Source organism: Sinohyriopsis cumingii, chromosome 8 (genome assembly GCF_028554795.1).
Source record: "Sinohyriopsis cumingii isolate HCF-2022 chromosome 8, ASM2855479v2, whole genome shotgun sequence".
Lineage (NCBI taxonomy): Eukaryota > Metazoa > Mollusca > Bivalvia > Unionida > Unionidae > Sinohyriopsis > Sinohyriopsis cumingii.
In genome coordinates this window covers 107,004,362-107,022,700 of record NC_142968.1, presented here as the reverse complement: position 1 = coordinate 107,022,700, position 18,339 = coordinate 107,004,362, and the positions used below count along the sequence as shown (strand labels likewise).

The 18,339-nt window shown below is 35.0% G+C and overlaps 1 long non-coding RNA gene across 1 annotated transcript in view; it reads left to right on the top strand.

The window, feature by feature from the left end:
• The window catches only part of LOC149794323 (uncharacterized), a 205,224-nt gene that overhangs the window by 138,996 nt on the left and 47,889 nt on the right, over positions 1–18,339 (top strand). Inside the window, exon 9 of the long non-coding RNA XR_016423004.1 lies at positions 16,688–16,803. This is a non-coding gene — a long non-coding RNA (uncharacterized LOC149794323). The remainder of the gene's footprint in view (positions 1–16,687; positions 16,804–18,339) is intronic.

The following is an 18,339-nucleotide window of genomic DNA, read 5'->3' as shown; positions in this document are numbered from 1 at the left end:
TTGTTTTAAAAGCAGATAATTAATTTAACAAAATAGACAGTATTCATTACAAGTTATAAATTTCATGATTTTAAGTCAAATTTCATGGCACTAAGTAGTTCTTGATGATAAAAACAAGTGATATATCAAGGTTTATTTTGCCAATTTTGAATGTGCTTTTTATTTTCAATGACTAAATAGGGGTCTATTTTCAAAGTATTTTTTAAAAGTAAAATTAGATTCACACCTTCCTCAGCATTATAAGCAGATTTCCGAGTTGTCCAGGTTTGCTATGATGAGGAAGCAGCATATGTCTGTATTATGTTATCTTCATTTTGCTGCATGTTTGTTGTTTTGAAAAAAAATTAGCTGAACACATTAACCCCTGGAGCTTTTTGTCATTTTTGCCTAAAAATCGAGTAGGAAACACATTTTGAAAGCTATTTCTGAATAGACTCGAAAACACAGAATCCCTGGTCATCTTTCAAAATACTGCCTAGTGGTGCTAGAAACATTGATTTTCGTTGGCTATTTGCAAAGGCTCATCTGTCTGTTTGCAGTTCATACTGGTTTGCCTTAGATCTGAAACCAAAAAGTCTAAAATCTGGACACAAAATCAGATTCCGACCACGCCAAATTTTGGGTAAAAAAAAGTCAGGTCCAAAAAATGAGGTTTTTCTATCTGTATTTTGTAGTGCAACTAGATATTCCAGATTATTTGGTATCATTGTAGAGCTACATCTGTCTACCTTTCTATAATACCACCCACTTTAGTGTATCATTCATGACCATGACACTACAGAGCTCAGCAGTAGGCTACTACCTCATGCCCCGTAAAGTCATCGCTAGGGGTTAATGTGTTAAAGCATGAACTTTACTCGGAAAGTATGATTGTAAAGTTTCAGAATATATATATTGTGACTTCAGTCTTGGAAATGGATGTAGATAGGTAGATAAATTAATAAGCATACCTAGGTGGATCAATTAATAGGACTAGGTGGATCAGTTAATAAGTAATCCTAGGTGGATCAATTAATAAGTTTGACTAGGTGGATCAGTTAATAAGTAGACCGAGGTTGATCAGTTGATAAGTAGACCCAGGTGGATCAATTAATAAGTAGACCTAGGTTGATCAGTTAATAAGTAGACCTATGTGTATCAATTAATAAGTAGATAGGTGGATCAGTTAATAATTAAACCTAGGTGGATCAGTTAATAAGTAGACCCAGGTGGACCAATTAATAAGTAGACTAGGTGGATAAGTTAATAATTAAACCTAGGTGGATCAGTTAATAAGTAGACCCAGGTGGACCAATTAATAAGTAGACTAGGTGGATCAGTTAATAAGTAGGCCCAGGTGGATCAGTTAATAAGTAGGCCCAGGTGGATCAGTTAATAAGTAGACCTAGGTGGATCAATTAATAATTAGACCTAGGTGGATCAGTTAATAAGTAGACCCAGGTGGATCAATTAATAAGTAGACTTAGGTGGATCAGTTAATAACTAGACATGTGGATCAATTAATAAGTAGACCTAGGTGGATCAGGTAATAGGACTAGTTGCAATAAGGAGGACCATGTAAGATTGTAAAATGGCACTGTGCCATTCAGGACAAGGTGAAAGTTGCACAGTGGCCTGTTGCCATTACAATGCTAGATAACTGCAAACCTGTACTGCCATATCGTTATCAACATTGGTCCCATTTCAAAATGAAACTAGTAACAGTTGATATCAAATATTAAAGAAAACATCATCAAATCTGCCTGAAAGGTCCCTTTTTTTTAAAAGCAATTACCTGTCATAAAGAGACAGTTTTCTTCAAGATCTCTTGCACCAAATTATTGTAGAAATAAATGGCATTTAAGAAGCCATCTGTTTTGGGGAGCAGCCTTTTTACAGCCTTGATGAGGCTGATTAAGGCAGTTTGTCTTCATCTCTTTCAACCATGTTTGATACTACTCATTATTTCTTCCTTTCCTGGAAAATATTTTACCTTGGTCAGTGAAGATTTTGAAACTTTCATGCATCTGAAATAATATACAATTATGTGTATTGCTGGCTTGTCACTTCAGGTTGGGGTAGAGCCCCATTATATCAGCATACAAGCTATAGCAGATACCAGTCAGTTCAGCATCCAACAAATTAGTCCCTTATCACTAATATCTACAACCATCATTCTTCCGAGTCAGACAGAGAACTAGTCCTGCCATACTTGTCCACAGAAAATTTGATTAAACAGTAAAGTATGGAGTTCAAAGAGAAGTTAGTTTTATGGATATAACTCCCTTGCCCATTGAAAGGGACAATAAATTTATACTTGCTTAGACACTGGAGCTCTTTGGGAATTTTAAAAATGGCTTTGACTATTACGGCTATATGATTTCGACACATCTTTGATCATTTGGATGTAGTGGTTTTATTGATGTTTTGTCCAGAATTTGCGCTCAGCAAGTTTGAACTGTTGTTATTAGCTCTGTTGGTGCAGACCATAAGGGCTTAATTGTTAGGTGCTGCGTTAGTTCATAATAACATGTTTGTTACTGCTGTTCATCCTTAACTACTTTGAGGAAAATCACAAAACTTTGCAGACATTTTTCATCCTGGGGTCTCGTTGGCCATAAATGACAACAATGTCAACCTGACATCCAACATGGCTGCCTCGATGGCCATCTTGTAAATCCTGTTATTGTTGCTTCTGTTGAACAGTCAGCTTTAGTATTGTAGGAATTTCATGAAATATATTTTTTAGCTGGTCCTCATTAAATGTCTTAAACAGACAGTAGCAGCATTTTTTAAAAATCTTTTGTAATATGTAGTTGTTACTTTATTAAGTTAAATGTTATCATTGTTGTCAAAACGCGATAAAATATTCATTATCTGTACTGACTGAGCGACATGAATTTTGACTTGATTGGTTTTATGGATAAGAGATAAGTTATATTCATAAAGACTATATAATTTGGAGGGAAAACTTTATATTATTTTGCTCAATCAGACAGTCATTTCAGAGAAATGGCATATGTATAATCAAGGTTTTTCAATTTTGGTAATTTGTTATTAAGAGGTCATTTAAAAAGCTTATCCCTTTATTTCAGCATTTAGTTCGATTTCACTTCGTATATGAAAGGATTGTGCCAGATAATAAGACTAGACTGTTATTTATCAATGGATGTTAATTATCGACTTGAACTGATAGTTTTGGGTTGTTAATAGAGCCTTGATGCCCATGCCTTTGTACTGCCAAGGTGTAAATGTGTTGTGGCTGTTCAGTAATTTGTTTTAGCTCATGGGATGGAACAAAATTTGGTATAGGGCCTAATATAGAAAAGGCTCAAGTCATGTTCAGTTTTTCATCTTTCATTCTAATTTGACAAAGTTGCCTTGCAACCCAAATTTCATGTCAGCTTGATATTTTTGAAGGACGTCATCGTTGAAATTAGATTTGGTGTATTGGAGGTTTAATTGGCTGGTTCTACTATATTGTGTAAGCCAATTAGCTTTGCTAATGTTCCTTAAAAAAGCCAAGAACTAAGTCTGGTTTGTACTGCCAGGTTATAGTCCCAGGATTGATGTTGTATGCAATTCTGTGTACAGGCAAGAATATATTAATAAATATTTTAGGGAGCTTTGTTTGATTTCATTGTAGTATTCTGCCCATTACTCAGCAAGAAAACACATTTAATTCAGGCTCATCCATATTCTGACTTGTCATTTCTTTAGGACAGACAGCCATATACATATGAATACAAATGTCTATTTATGTAAACTTGCTAGATGAACATGTTAGTTCATACTTATATTAACTGTATTATTTGGCCAACAGAATGTGTCCTTTTGCATATACCAATCAGTCTGTCTTTAAGATACATAAATAATAGGTAGCTAGCTAGTTATCAAGGCAGTAGGTGAACACATAAAGGTAGCCAGACTTATGTTAATAGGTAAATTGATCTATATCACTATAAAATAACTTTTCTATCCAACTTGGAATAGTCTTCAAACCAGCTTATTCATCAGCAAGAAATTAAATATCAGTTTATGGCAAATAGGGTAGCTCAGTCTGTAAGACATCCTAAACATGATGCAGGTGGGGGACACTAGTTTGATTATTGTTCAAGGGTTTGTCTGGGGTATCCTTGACCAAGGTACCATGTCTCAATTCAGCTTGTTAGGTGTGTTTGTGGCAAAACTAGTGGGAAAAAAATTAATATTATTGAAATGTAAAAAAACCTCATGATGATTCTTACTGTTATTATTGTTTTTATTGTGGTTGTAAAGGGTCATCACATTCGCTGGAATTTTTATGTGTCATGGAATGTAATGGACAAAACCTTTTTTATTGAAAAAAAATGAAAAGTCACATAAAAAAAAATATGTAAAGTCCTTGCATGTTAGTAGCAGGTTGATATGATGGCTATAAAGGGTTGGAAGAGGATGGCATCTTGACAAGAAGCTGATCATGTGACTATCTTTCCAGTCATGCTGATTAATAGAATCATTATTCTTTGTGCACAGATCCATTGTTCCAGCACTTTTCTCGCAAACATCTAAGCATTTAAATCAGGACTTTGCCATAAAATTGATACGAAAAAAATCAGTTTAAGATTTTTTTAGGAACCCTGTAGACAATTCACGACAGTTATTTTTTTTTGCATGTTTGGACAAACTTGATAGGAAATAGTTTAGTGTCCATGAAGTAGAAAATATTTCCTCTCATTATCAATTTCCCATTCATTCTTCCTTGTGTTTATAAGACAACCACATGAATTGATTATTTCACAGATACAAAACTCATATTTCCCCATATGGAGCCCCATTGGCAGGCTGGTAAGGCCAGTGAGGTCATCAGCTGGCATGATATAGCCTTGAGGACCAACCCTAGACTGGTCCCCTGACCTACAGTCAGTGCTAATAAGCAAATAGTGAATCAGACTGGAACTTGTCTACTAATGTACATGTATTGCCGACACAAAAAAAAGAGGGGAGGGGGTGGCATGTATATAAAAGCAAGAAGTGTTTAGCTATACAAAGCTATGTCAATATGTATGTATTGGTTGTGAGGATGCTTTATTGGTGTGGCAAGATTTGGTTACCCTTTTTTTAGGAACAGCAAGGTACATTTGCCTGACTGGATGGTAATAATTGCTACCAGTGGAGAAAACAAAATAAAGTGCCATTAAAGGGAAAATTCTTTGGTGACCTGCTGGAGTTTGTTTTGGCTGAATTATCAAGGATACCATAAGCATTAGACCTGTCTATTTTCGGCAGGTACTGAATTGTAGCTTTCCTTTGAGATATATAGACTGTGCTTAAAGCCGGTGTTTACACACAGCATGAAAGCACATGGTTAAATTGAGAAAATATCAGTGCATCAAAGTTTATCTTGTGAAGTGATAGAATGATAAAGTTTGCCATCACACAGGAAAATGATCCAGTGTACCAGGCCTGCAGCTGTTCTTTTTGGTTGGTCCTGTAATTCATGTAATTCACGAAAAAGTTGAGGGGAACCTCAGTGGAGCCTAATGGTAGGTTTTTAGAAAATAATGGAAACAAAAATTTTATTTTGGTGCTGCCACTTGCTGTTTTTGATACAGGCATTATAAATATTGTATCTTAGCCAAGTCTTATATTATGAACTATTTCATTTGTTATTGTTGTTTTATTCTTTTATGTTACATTGTTGCATTCTTTAGGTGGGGGGAGGTGATATTGAAGTAAAGTTGGCATCAGCAGTCACTGTCTTTAGTTTTTCTTATACAGTTTACTAATCAGTCATTAATCATTTTAAAATCTTTTTTTTTTTCCTTTCCACCATTTTTAGTTTTATTACCTTATATACTCATTGATGAGTCCAACATCAAATTACACATACCTCCATCTGCAGATATTTAATTTTGCCATAGTACATAATGTGCCAGCAGATCTGGGTCTATAAAATTTGTTTGGAGTAATCAGTAGAACAAACAACATAGACCCTGATCTGCAAAAACATTATGCTAAGACAGATTAGGATCAATGTTGTTAGCATTTGGACTCAAAGGCGAATATAGAAGGTAGTTGAGTATCAATATATTTTGTAAGTAAGTAAATTGGAGGTTGTAGCTTTCTTGTAATAGTAAATAGCAGTACAACTATACTAGGATGTAGGGGTTGGGGGCTAGTATAACAGTCGGGGGTTGGGGGCTGTTGTAACAATCAGTGGTAGAAGTAAACGAACCATGATTTTAAGTTGAGGAGACAGGGGATGGGAGCTGTTAAAACAATCATTAATATGTGTAAATGGACAATGAACGTGTTAAGCTGAGGGGATGAGGGCTGCCTTTTAACCATGAGGATTACTGGCCTACATGTAAAAGTTTGTGATAACATGCATATATTATTACAGGGGAAAATGAGACCAGATCCTCCCCCCCCCCCCCACCATTAACCACAATCTGCTGCTGATGAAGAACATAGTGAAGAACACTTAGCTTTTACAATCTTAAAGGAATCTTTAACAGCATGCTTACTTCATTGAAATCACTGTTAGCTAAGCATATTGTGTTTTGTGTGAACGTATGTTTATGTGGGTGGTGGTGGGGGGTAAAACCATTTGCAGAATTGAAAATCTTCTAATATGTAATAGAGGTCGGTAATGGAAAATATGTTCTGTTTGAAATAACCATGTTAAATTCTTATTATTATTATTGGAATACCGTGGTGTGCATTGTATAAAGTCACCTCTTCTGCAGCAGGAAAGTGACCTTATATAAGAAGGGTAGCATTTTTTTAAGGTGGATTGACTGCTTCATTGGTTAGAGTGTATGCCTTAGATGCAGGAGGTCACTGGTTCGAACCCCGATTGAGTCATACCAAATACCAAAAATGGTACTATATGTATGGAAGGCATAATTAATTTTAAATATTTAATGTTTTCATTTAAAAATCATAGGAATGTTATCAGTTATGGAATTCATGCAATTTAACTTGTATCAATCTTATTTACAACAATTTATGAATAATCATTGGTCATGGTTCAAAACCATCGTATCAATAAAATCTGGCACAAACATCAGGTTGCAACTATCCCTGCCTGTTGATTACATTTTCCCACTTGCTGCAGTAGAAACTACTGGTATAATGTATTTTGACTGTTTATTTGAATGTTTCTGACATAACAAAAGCCTACACTGCTCGTTTGAAACTGAGAATGATGGATATTTTGCAATAACTTGTTCCTTCGCAGGAAATTTGTAATTATTACACGAAGTACCGGTATGTGGATCTGTTGCATGATTGACTGGTTGTTAGTCTGGTACCTTTTCAAGTACATTTCATAATCTATGACAGAAGTCACAATGGCTAGCATACCATTTTTTTTTTTCTTCTGGTGACCATATGTCTTGCTGACTCAAGCTGAACAATACTTTACATCACAGTTATTAGCTGTTATGAGTGATACCTATTAGTTGCAGTAACAGCCAGTAATTATCAAAGTGACAAAACCAGACATGTCATCTTCCTCTTTCATGTTAAGTTACTTCTTTGGCATGTTGGAACAAATATCAGTGTACTGAATCAACAAATATCATTGAGATTTCAGTCTTCAAAATCATTATGCGGTTGCTCAAGTGGGGGTACACTTGACAGATTTTGCATAAATATCCTTGCCGCTGGCCATATTAGAGAGGTACTTTTGAACAGAAACTCATTGGTGCCATGGGATGCTGGCTGTATGAAGCGGCTGGCCATTTGTCAGTGAGACCATGCAAAAGATATGTGAAAAATCAATGCACACATGTGAAATCTGGGAATGCCTTTGCGGTGCAGCCACATTTTGATTTACTGTTTGGAATCTCTATAATCTCACGTATGCCTCCACCATTATCACAGGGGTTGAAATTCACTTGCTCACCTTGAATGTTGAGTGAAAAATCTCTGGTGTTTAAGTTAATATTCCATTTAAATGCCCCATTGGGCAAGTGAAATGTCCAGTCACATAAACAATTGGGCAAGTGCTGATTCAGGGCTGTACATTTTGTTTTTAATGAAAAAGATTTGTTGAGTATATCGTTAACTGTGTTCATTGAAAGACCTGACTTTCTACTGGAAGTTTGTTCACCATTTGTCATAATCAAGTTCATGCAGATGCTTTCCTCTCACTCTTCAGTATTAATAAATGCTTACCAGCAGATTGGTGTCTGATTCTAATTACTTTCAACTTTTTTTAAAATTTATTTATTTGGTTTGGTGCTTTACTGTACTGCAACACTTGTAGGTTATTTCGTGCTAAGGCAGGTGGAATAAATTGCCTTGCCCAAGGACATGCCACGGTGTCTCACTCAGGCTGGTCCAATGATAGGAATCTAACCTGCAACCTTTTGGTCGCAAGTCCCACCTGCTAACCACTGAGTTTATGCAGCTTCTGTTTTCAATTGGTGTTAAAAGAGTCAGCAAACAAGTTATGAAAACGAACTTTCAAACAATCACTTTTAGGTCGTTAACATCGTCAGTTTGTATGTTTAGCATGCCAGACTAATGACCAAAAGGATGCAAGTTCAAATCCTTCAGCTCGGTCAGCTACCATCTTATTTTCTTGGACAAGGCACTTTACTCAAGTTGCCTCTGCACTAAATAACCAACCCTGGTTTATGTGCCATAAAGCACCAGACCATACAACAGCTGCTTAAGCACTAGATTATTCTGGGCAAGTAGAATTATATGTTTTTGTATTTGCCTGCCTCTGCAAGTTGATTAGAGATTATTCTGGGCAACTAGAATTACTTGCTTTTGCATTTGCCTGACTGGAGTTGATGTTTAGAGATTATCTGGGCAAGTAGAAGTTTTTGTTTATGTAATTTTCTGACTTGATATTTAGAGATTTTTCAGTCATGCAGTGCCAGTATCAAAAACAGCCTTCTGCTTCAACCTGTGAACAAATTACCATTGACATCCACAATGTAAAACTTAATTCTGACCCTCAGTCACCACAGTACATGTAATTTGTCATGGTGGTATGTGGTTTGCATGGGAGAGTTCCTCCTTTGCTTTGGAAATTATTTTCCATTTAGAAAATACCTGATGCTATGTAAATCATTTCTTCTATGCCATAGGGTTAAACATGCATGCAAAGCTTAGTTCAGAAAGGTCACACACATTCAAGTTAAGCAAAGCAGCCACAGCAGTCTGCTGTAAATTGGTAGAACTAAGCAGTAGGCTGTAGATTCAGTTTGTGAAAGATATACAACCTTGAATAATATGTGGATTTGAGTGGTTGCATTGAAAACACCTTGAATTTATTTTATTTACATAAGAATAAAATATACCTTTAAATCTTTTTGAAGGCCTTTAACAGTTTGGGGGAGGGGGGGCTTGTGGTTTCATGAACCATGAAAGAATTGACATTGGACAAAGATTTCAAACCCACTTAGTAGATATATTTTTTTATTTAACAAGTTCAAAAAACTTACATAAAGTAATTTTGGACCCTTGGATGGTGTAATTCAGGGGTCGGCAACCTTTTTTACATAGCGTGCCACCAGTAAAAGAGTAACACTGTTAAAATTGAGATTTTTGGCTGCCCTTTGCGTGCCACAAAAAAACCTCTTGACATGCCACCTGTGGCACGCGTGCCTTAGGTTGCCGACCCCTGGTGTAATTAATGGTATCATTTGGTGTTTTACAGAAAAGCAAGACCAGTAAGGTTATTTAGCGTAGGGGCTACTGGAATAAAGTGTCTTGTTCAAAGACATGCTACTGTAACCATCCCTGCTAATCAATTTTAGGAATCGAACATGCACCCTTTGAGTCATGACTCAAATCATACCCATCCCTGAGTCACCATGTTTTTTATCCAAGAAATTTAATGTAAAAATCATTCAAAGACAGAAAGACTACTGGATTGAGAAATTTTGTCCTGCTGAAGCGTCACTACTTCTTCACTAGTTGACTGGTGGCACCAGCAATTTCACTAGCTAATTACAAAAACTGTTAATTAGACATGGAATTTAACTAGCCTGGAAATAATTGAATTACTGCTTTTTTTAGCCCTAACTTCTGAGAAAAAGTCTGTTTTGTACAATGAAACTTGAATTTTCAGGGATTTCTGTGGACTGATCTTCCAAAGTTGAAATGAAAAATGTTTGAATCTGCAGCTTAGAACCATGTTTAGAACAGAGACAATATTGGAACTAAATTGTGATGGCAGACAGCAGAGGAAATGGTCACCTCAGATATTACATTTCTTACCATTGATAAACACACAAACCATATGGATTACAGGAAGCCAGATTAAATTGCCAAAATCTTGCAGGACATTCAATGAAATTCTCATATGACCCCATAGAAAGAGCTCCATATTCTTAAAGATGCGTGTAAATATCCTTGGGACTTTTGTTTATGAAAAGTTTATTTATTTCCCTCAAGTTCAGATATTTTTTAGAGTCTGAGACTTTCTCTTAAGGGTCATCTGCACGTTTGTCAGAAAGCCTGTTGGATTTTGAAAATTTAGTCTAGCACCAAATTCAGCAACAGATTTTAAGTCATTCGTAGCTTCAGCAGTTTTATATATATCTTATGTCAGGCCAAAATGTTATCTAATCAGATTGTTGGATTCTGGAGTTCAAACCAAAACTTGGTGAAAGGTGATCCTGGCTCATACTTCAGGTTTCATTGGAAGGAAAATGCACGCAAAATTCAGCAAATAGAGAGTGATCCAGGTCATAAAATCTCAGAGCTTGAGAATTTTTGGAATGATTTTCGATTGGTTGACCTACAGTTTGTGTCTTTGCTTTTTTAGACAACCATTTATTTCATTAACCATATGTAACTTTGAAATAGTGATAGATATGCAGGCTCAATTTTTATACATCTTGTGTTGTTTTATACCGTTGCTGTCTCTCTAAATACAGTATATATTCTTTGTGTTTAATTGTGAATAATTCTTAACAGACTGCATAACAAACTGGATCAGATGATAACTGGATATATTTATGTCATCCATGTTTGAGATTTTCATATACTAAATATCACATCTTTTGCCAAATTTTAGAGTCCAAGTCAGTGCGACTCTTGGGTCATGAAGGACATGTAACGTGATAGATTGTTACACAATACACATTTGTTGACCTTGATGTATTGGTGTACAGTGGTCTCATCATAAAACACCTCGGTATACTGCTCTCCCTCTCATATCCTGAATTATGTACTCCCACTGAATTTGTGAATTTTGTTTCATTATTGTTATTTTAATTATTTCGCTAATTAACTAATTGCAAATAAAATAACCCCATTAATATGTCAGGATAAGGCCCACTTTCCCCTAATGTGAGTTACATTTATGGCTCCTTAGTTTTATAGAGATGGAGGAATATGGTACATATCAGAAAAGGAGTTTACATGCCTCCGGTGCCTTTAAAGAGGCCTTAAAATTTACATTACTGGAGTGGTCACTTGGCCATCATTTAAAACAGAATATTATACTTGTAATTGAAAGGCTGTAGGTTTAATACCCATCCTGGCCAGCCCAGTGGTCAGCTGTCTTGGTGCATTAAGGGGAGGAACACTTACTGTAACTCCCATTTCCTTTGCATTGTATAGTCAATAATATGTACTATTAAAACCATCAAAAATGAACATTCCCGTTTATGTGTAATAGAAGAATTGTTGAATACTGTGAAACACTGTCTCAAAAAGCCTGCTAATTGTTTGGAGATTACCACCCCACCCCAACCCCTCCTCCTCCCAAAGAAATGTTATAATTTTAAGTACATTTTCCATGAACAGCTTTCATTATTGTAATAAGTTAACAAGTCAGTTTTTTTAAAGTGAAAATAAAACTGATGTAGTCATTTTACACAACGGGTGCAATAAGGGGGTGGGGGTGGATCGAACATTTACAGTAGCTATGACCACTTACAAGGCACATTTATTCTTGCTACAGCTTTCATGAGATTAGAGAATTTGTTCTAAATAGTGACTATGCAAGTCCCTCTGGAAAACTTGTGAAATTAAATTAAAATTATATTTGGAATCAATTCATTGCATGAGCCAAACAGGGAAGCAAAACAGTTTCATGGTTCAAAAATGAGTGTCTAGCCCAGCATTTGAAAGTTTAAGTCTATTCTCTGTGCACACATTTTACATTGATCAAACTATCATTAATGCATGTTTGAAAATTTTTAAACATTAAAGAGTACACAGCCCCCAACTCTTAAACTGCCTCCACTGTGAATCTAAAACAGTTGATGTACAACCTGATATATCCTTTTTTCATATCCCCTTCTGTCCCTTTGGTGACCCCCTCCATTTCTTTTGTGATCAATAAACAGTTCCATGGTAGACAATTGGAGGGGCAGGGTGGAAAAGGAGGGAGAGAGGTACATGACTGTTATTCCTTTTACTTAGTAGATTGACTGTTGGTACATGATGCCAGTGGTTATTTGTATACATGTTGAAATTCGGTTATATACTGCATATATCATACCCTTCAAAAATGCTTTTACACAATGATGGGTGATCCTGATAATTGTAGACCTTTTCCATTGATATCTTTTGAACCAAGTTACTTTGAAATATTTTATTTCACAGAACACAGTTCGCAGACCGAACAGCCTGTCTGTAACTGACATGGGAATATTCATCCTTGATGCTGCCCATGTTAAATTCACAGTGCCCCATAACATTTGAAATTCTGTTAAGCTTTTTCATTGTGTTGTGGTTCAGGTATTTGTAGTGAAGAGTACAAAAGTGGAAGGTTGTATCTTGGTAATGTATTAAGAAGTTCAGGGATAAAACTGTTACAATGAGTTGCATTTCTTGTGTTGTCACTAGATCGTCAGTATTCAGTTAGACCTGATCTTGGGGATATACTAGTTTCTTTTATGGATTTCTATGGCTTTGTACAAAGAATATTGGGAAAATTAAAGAAATTTCACCATCAGCTGTCATATTGTGGGATTTTATCTTGTCATTGAAGCATATTTGTTTTATTGATCTGCAGTTTGTCTTTGTATTTATGTGGATTACCTTACCCATCCTGGGCACAATTTCTCTTAGCAAAATAGTTGCATGAAAACTAGACTGTGTGAGGATTGTAAAATATAGGTAGGTTCCTGGGCACATTTTCTCTTTGCAAAATAGTTGCATGAAAACTAGGCAGAGTGTCAGGATTGTATCTGGTTTCTTTACCAGGGTTCATGAACCGCTCCAGTAGCCTAGTGGTTATAGCATCCGCCTCAGATGCAGGAGGTCATGAGTTCAATCCCTGGCCAAGTCATACGAAAGACTTTTAAAAAATGGTACTAACAGCTGCCTCGCTTGGTGCTCAGCATTAAGAAGTTAGTGTTATGACTGGTCAGCCTGGTGTCAGGATAATGCAACTAGGTAGGACATCGTGCTAAATGTCCGCAGCATGATGCCCCAGTGCTAGACATCACTATAAACTGCCACACTGCAGACATCTCAGCTATATGAGTAAAAAATTGTTAAAGCTGCATTAAAAATCCAAATCTCACATCTCACACACAAATACTCACTCAACAAAGCTACCAAACCTTACCTGTGCATCCTTATATTGTACACAGTTAGCCACTCCAGCTGAGCAAATTTTGTAGTTTTTTTTAACTATGCCTTTTATTGCATGCCAGTGGTAAATTATGTTCATTTTTTTTTATACTAGTGCCATTTTATCTCTGTAACTTTTTGTCTTCCAAATTTAGTATAAGGAAACACAACGGGCAGTTTTAAGAGGTAGATATGGTATTTATCTATCCAGAATTAATAATAATCCTCAAATTCTAGTGGACTTTTGTCTTTTTTCTCCTTTTCCCCCACACCTCCCATACTTACACAGCAGAGTTGTTGTATTTGTGGGTTATTTTGTGAGTTCTGTTGTGGTATCAAAGGTTTCAAGTTTCAAGTTCACCATGTCATGTTCTTAAATTGGTCAACATAGAACATTCTTCTCATTAAGAACTGAACATTTGTATTATAAAATATGCATAAAGCTACAAAAGCAACATGTGTTAAATCAAGTTTATACTGATTACTTCCCTTAGCTAGCATTTTAGGTAATTTTCTAAAGACTCCAACCCTGATTTTAAAAAAATAAACTTGAATTTAGTGCTTGGAATTGCTAAAAATGCAAGACAGATTTTACCCAAAATTGTTTGGACCTTTTTCAGGACAAGACCTGAAATGTTATGTTGGAAGGAAGCAGTGTCATAAAATGTGCCTAACCAGAGAAGGGGCAAATATAATTCAGACACTAATATTATTTTTTCTTCTTAATTTTTTAAAATGATAAATTTCAAATATAATTATTTTGATGACACTGGAGGAAGCAAAAAATTGTTTGTGATGGCATTTGAAAGGAAATATTATATTTATGGGTTTCTTAATAAAACTATTGGTTAGAAAGTTGTTTTACTTACAATGCTTGAAATATCCTATTTTAAGATCAAAGCCCCAAAAATTTACTTTTAAAAGTAACATAATTTTCTAGAAGAACAATGAATTCTATTTTCAAACCAGTTGTTCGAAGTGGTTGAAATAATCTTTAAACTTATACTTGACATTAACACTCCATTCAGTTATAGACAGAAAAACTAGAGTGAAAACCTATAATTGGGGTAATGGTCATTACATTTTAATATTTTCCAATAAGAATTCTTGTAGTTCATATTGTTGTGCTGGCCCTGTCTTTAAAAATTTTGCATGTTTATCAAAATCAGTCATTTAATGTGTAATTATTTATTTTTATCGATGTAACCTCATTTTTGTGTAACATTTACTATTCAGCCAGATTTGTTTTAAGCATTAGAACAACTAATGCTATTGTAACATGTCATTATCAGCTTTGAGGAATGCCATCTCCTCAGTTAAGTATGGGAGGAGTTGTTTCCCTTTCTTCATGTTGCGTACAGGAGACTCTTCACCCTTTGCTGGGTCTAATGTAAAAAGGAAATAAAATGTTATCTAAAAGAGCATGGCTAGACATAATATTCTGATTTATTCATCTAGTAATGAAAATTGGATTTATGGACAATATATTTGTTTATTTATCTGCTGATTAAAGTATAATGTTGGAAAAGCCAGCTTGTTTATGATCCAGAGAACTAAGGCTAGTACAGAACATCATAGAAAATATTACAAAACACCCCCCCACCCCGTGTTTATTGATAGTTTATTAGCAAAATTTATGACTTGTCTACAGTTTGTATGAAGTTTTTATGATTCCTTGAGCTAGTTTGAACTGCTATATAATCTCCCATTCCTGTATTCGTGTCTATTACAAAATGTCACGAGGATTTTCATATATCTTTCTTTTATTATACATGAAACTGTATAGGTAGGTTATTATGTGAAATCTTTCATTATTGTTTCATTATACATGAAACTTTTGGTAGGTTATTTGGTGAAATCTGTCACTATTTTATTATGCACGAAACTATATGGGTAGGTTATTATGTGTAATCTTTCATTATTGTTTTTTTTTCATATATGAAACTATATAGGTAGGTTATTATGTGTGGGTTCGATCCCCGGGCAAGTCATACCAAAGACTTACAAAAATGGTACTAACAGCTGCCTCGCTTGGCGCTCAACATTAAGAGGTTAGTGTCATGACTGGTCAGCTTGGTGTCAGGATAATGTGACTGGGTGAGACATAATGCTAGATGTCTGTGGCATGATGCCCCAGTGCTAAGCATCATTATAAACTGCCACAGTGCAGACATCGTGGCAATATGACTGAATTTTGTTTTAAAGCTACATTAAATATCCAAATCACACACACATTTTGTCTTTAATTTTTGGGTGCTTTACCATGTTACATTTTCCTTTATGGAGAATGACACTTGTTGAGGGACTTAAGCAGATATCAAAATTCTTTATAAAAAAAAAATTTGCAGCATTAAATCATTAAATAGCAAATTTGCCATACAGCCATTTGATTATTATTTTAACTCAACTTCCTACTTTATGTTACTGTGTTAAGCCTAGTGAACTATTCTTTAAGTTGTTTGAAAGGAGATAGGGTGTGCTTATCAGAAAAAAGACAATGGTGGATGCATATTGACTTGCCAAACTGGAAGTGGCAAGCAAAATATTTCTGGTGGTCAAATTAATTTTCCAGTTACAGTGTTGATTCCCAACTAACCAGTGTTTCTTTTTCATGAGAAGGGTGCTTATTGAAAGTCCATGTAATTTACTGGAATCTTGTTTTCCATTTGTTTTGATCTAGCTCAAACAAGTGCTCAGATTTAGGTGTCTAATATGGTTAACTTTTATTTCTGGTTGAGCAAGACTATTCAGGATGAGTAAATGTTTTTGTACTTGTGCGACAGGGAAACCGGATTTTTGTAGAGATTTTTCATCCCTGGGGGTGGGGTAGAGTCACTATATTATCAAGCATGTGTTTATCACTCAAAATATACAAATCCTCAGTCCTGCTTTGGTAAATATTTGTTCACTTGTCTCTCAAACAAGTTATATTGTTGCCTGCTTTTTTGTCCCAGTCAACATTAGTTTAAAAGAAATAGTTTTGAACCATGGAAAAGATTTGATACATTAGTATCCCATTTGTATCCAATCATCCATTTTGAATCCAATAGTATCCATTTTGTATCCAATAGTATCCATTTTGTATCCAATGGTATCCATTTTGTATCCAATAATGTATCCATTTTGTCTGATAATTGAATTTAGGGCTGCTTTATTTTCATTTCAGAAGCTTTTATTGCCCAACATCTTTTGAAAATCTGCAGGGTGGACAGGAGAGGACTACAAGACAAAGATGAGGATTTTGCTGCCTCAGGAACCAGCCTTTTCATGACTTTGGGACAGGTGAAATATTTTCTTAGTTTTTTAAAAACAATTTTAATCTTTTTAAACTTTTCGACTTTTCTTCATTTTCTTTTCCACTGATGTAAAGTAAATACTGCAAATCTTTATACAATTTATGCTCATTAAGTACCAGACATTTTAAAATAAAATTATTTTTGCAATGTATTTTCAATGAATAATGATCTGTTAAATGAATATTACTTACTTTGCATTGTAGCGTTAATGGTGAACAATATTAGTGCACACTTAGCTTTTTCAGTAAATTTGAAAAAGAAGAATTATGCAGGCAACATTTTGGTTGGTCTGTTCTCATGGTTCATCTCAGTAAAACGATCAGCATATGCCTAAAGCCAATATATTTGAAGATGGTAAACATTTTAAATGAGACTTAACTTTCATTTTACTAGTAATTATTGTGAGACAAATCTGTACTTTGGTTCTGATTAAACAGGCAGTTATGGTGCTTTAATAAAGAGGGTTGTTACGACCTGACATTTATGGAAAATGTGGATATGACATTATGAAATAAGATAATTAGAGGAAATAGACTGGTTATTATGATGGAAGAAGCATGTATGGTTGATCCCACCTGTTTGTATAACAATGCTGGCATATGACTATGGAAGCACAAATGAGTAGAATTTATGAGAGCACTATTTGGTGTTCAGTAAGTGAGCTCTGTCATTTTAGTCAGATAAACATTTCCTGCTGTGTAAGCAATGTTCCAGTATATCATTTATGCAACTTAAGAAACATGGCTTTTGCTTTCAAATTGAAAGTTAATATCATGTGACAGGATCTGTTTGACTTTAACAAAAGCAGTGACATGAGGAATTTAATTGAGCCTCTGATAGCATTGTATATTTCACAGTTGCCCTGTGCTTTATTATTCCTGTGGAACATCAAATATATAAAATGGTGAAATTTCAGTTAACTTTGCATAAGGCACAAATAAGTTTGGACATTTTTTATAATACATGTATTTTGGAAATGGATGGCATTTTAGCATGTACACATATTAAGAACACAGAATTTGTTTATCTTTGGGCTCTTTTTGCTGCTGGTTTTCAAAAGGAAAAATATTACAATATTTCTTATATTTATAGTTTGATTGTTCTGAAATTGCTTCAGCAAGTGCTCTCCCCCCCCCCCCAATGCTTTGCAGCATATTTGGAAATTTAAAACTTGTTTTCATTGCAGATTAAAAAGTTTGGTTTATGTTGCTGTTTAATAAAATGATAAAGTGTTTGTAGGCCAGACTAAGGTCTTGAACAGAGTAATTTATGAGCATTTGTGTATGACCTCAGTTGTTTGATTAAGTTATGAAATATTTGTGTTTAATTATTTACAGTATCTTAATTGTAAAATTAGAGATTGAGTTGGAGATATTGATAGACTGGTCACATTGTACTTTCCTGTCTTGTCTAGTTAAAAGGTCACAGTATCCTTTGAGCTAGCTTATAAGATACCTTTGCGATTTTAAATTTTTATGTATGTATTTCCTTTCCTTTATCAATTGAAATGACTCGACAAGCA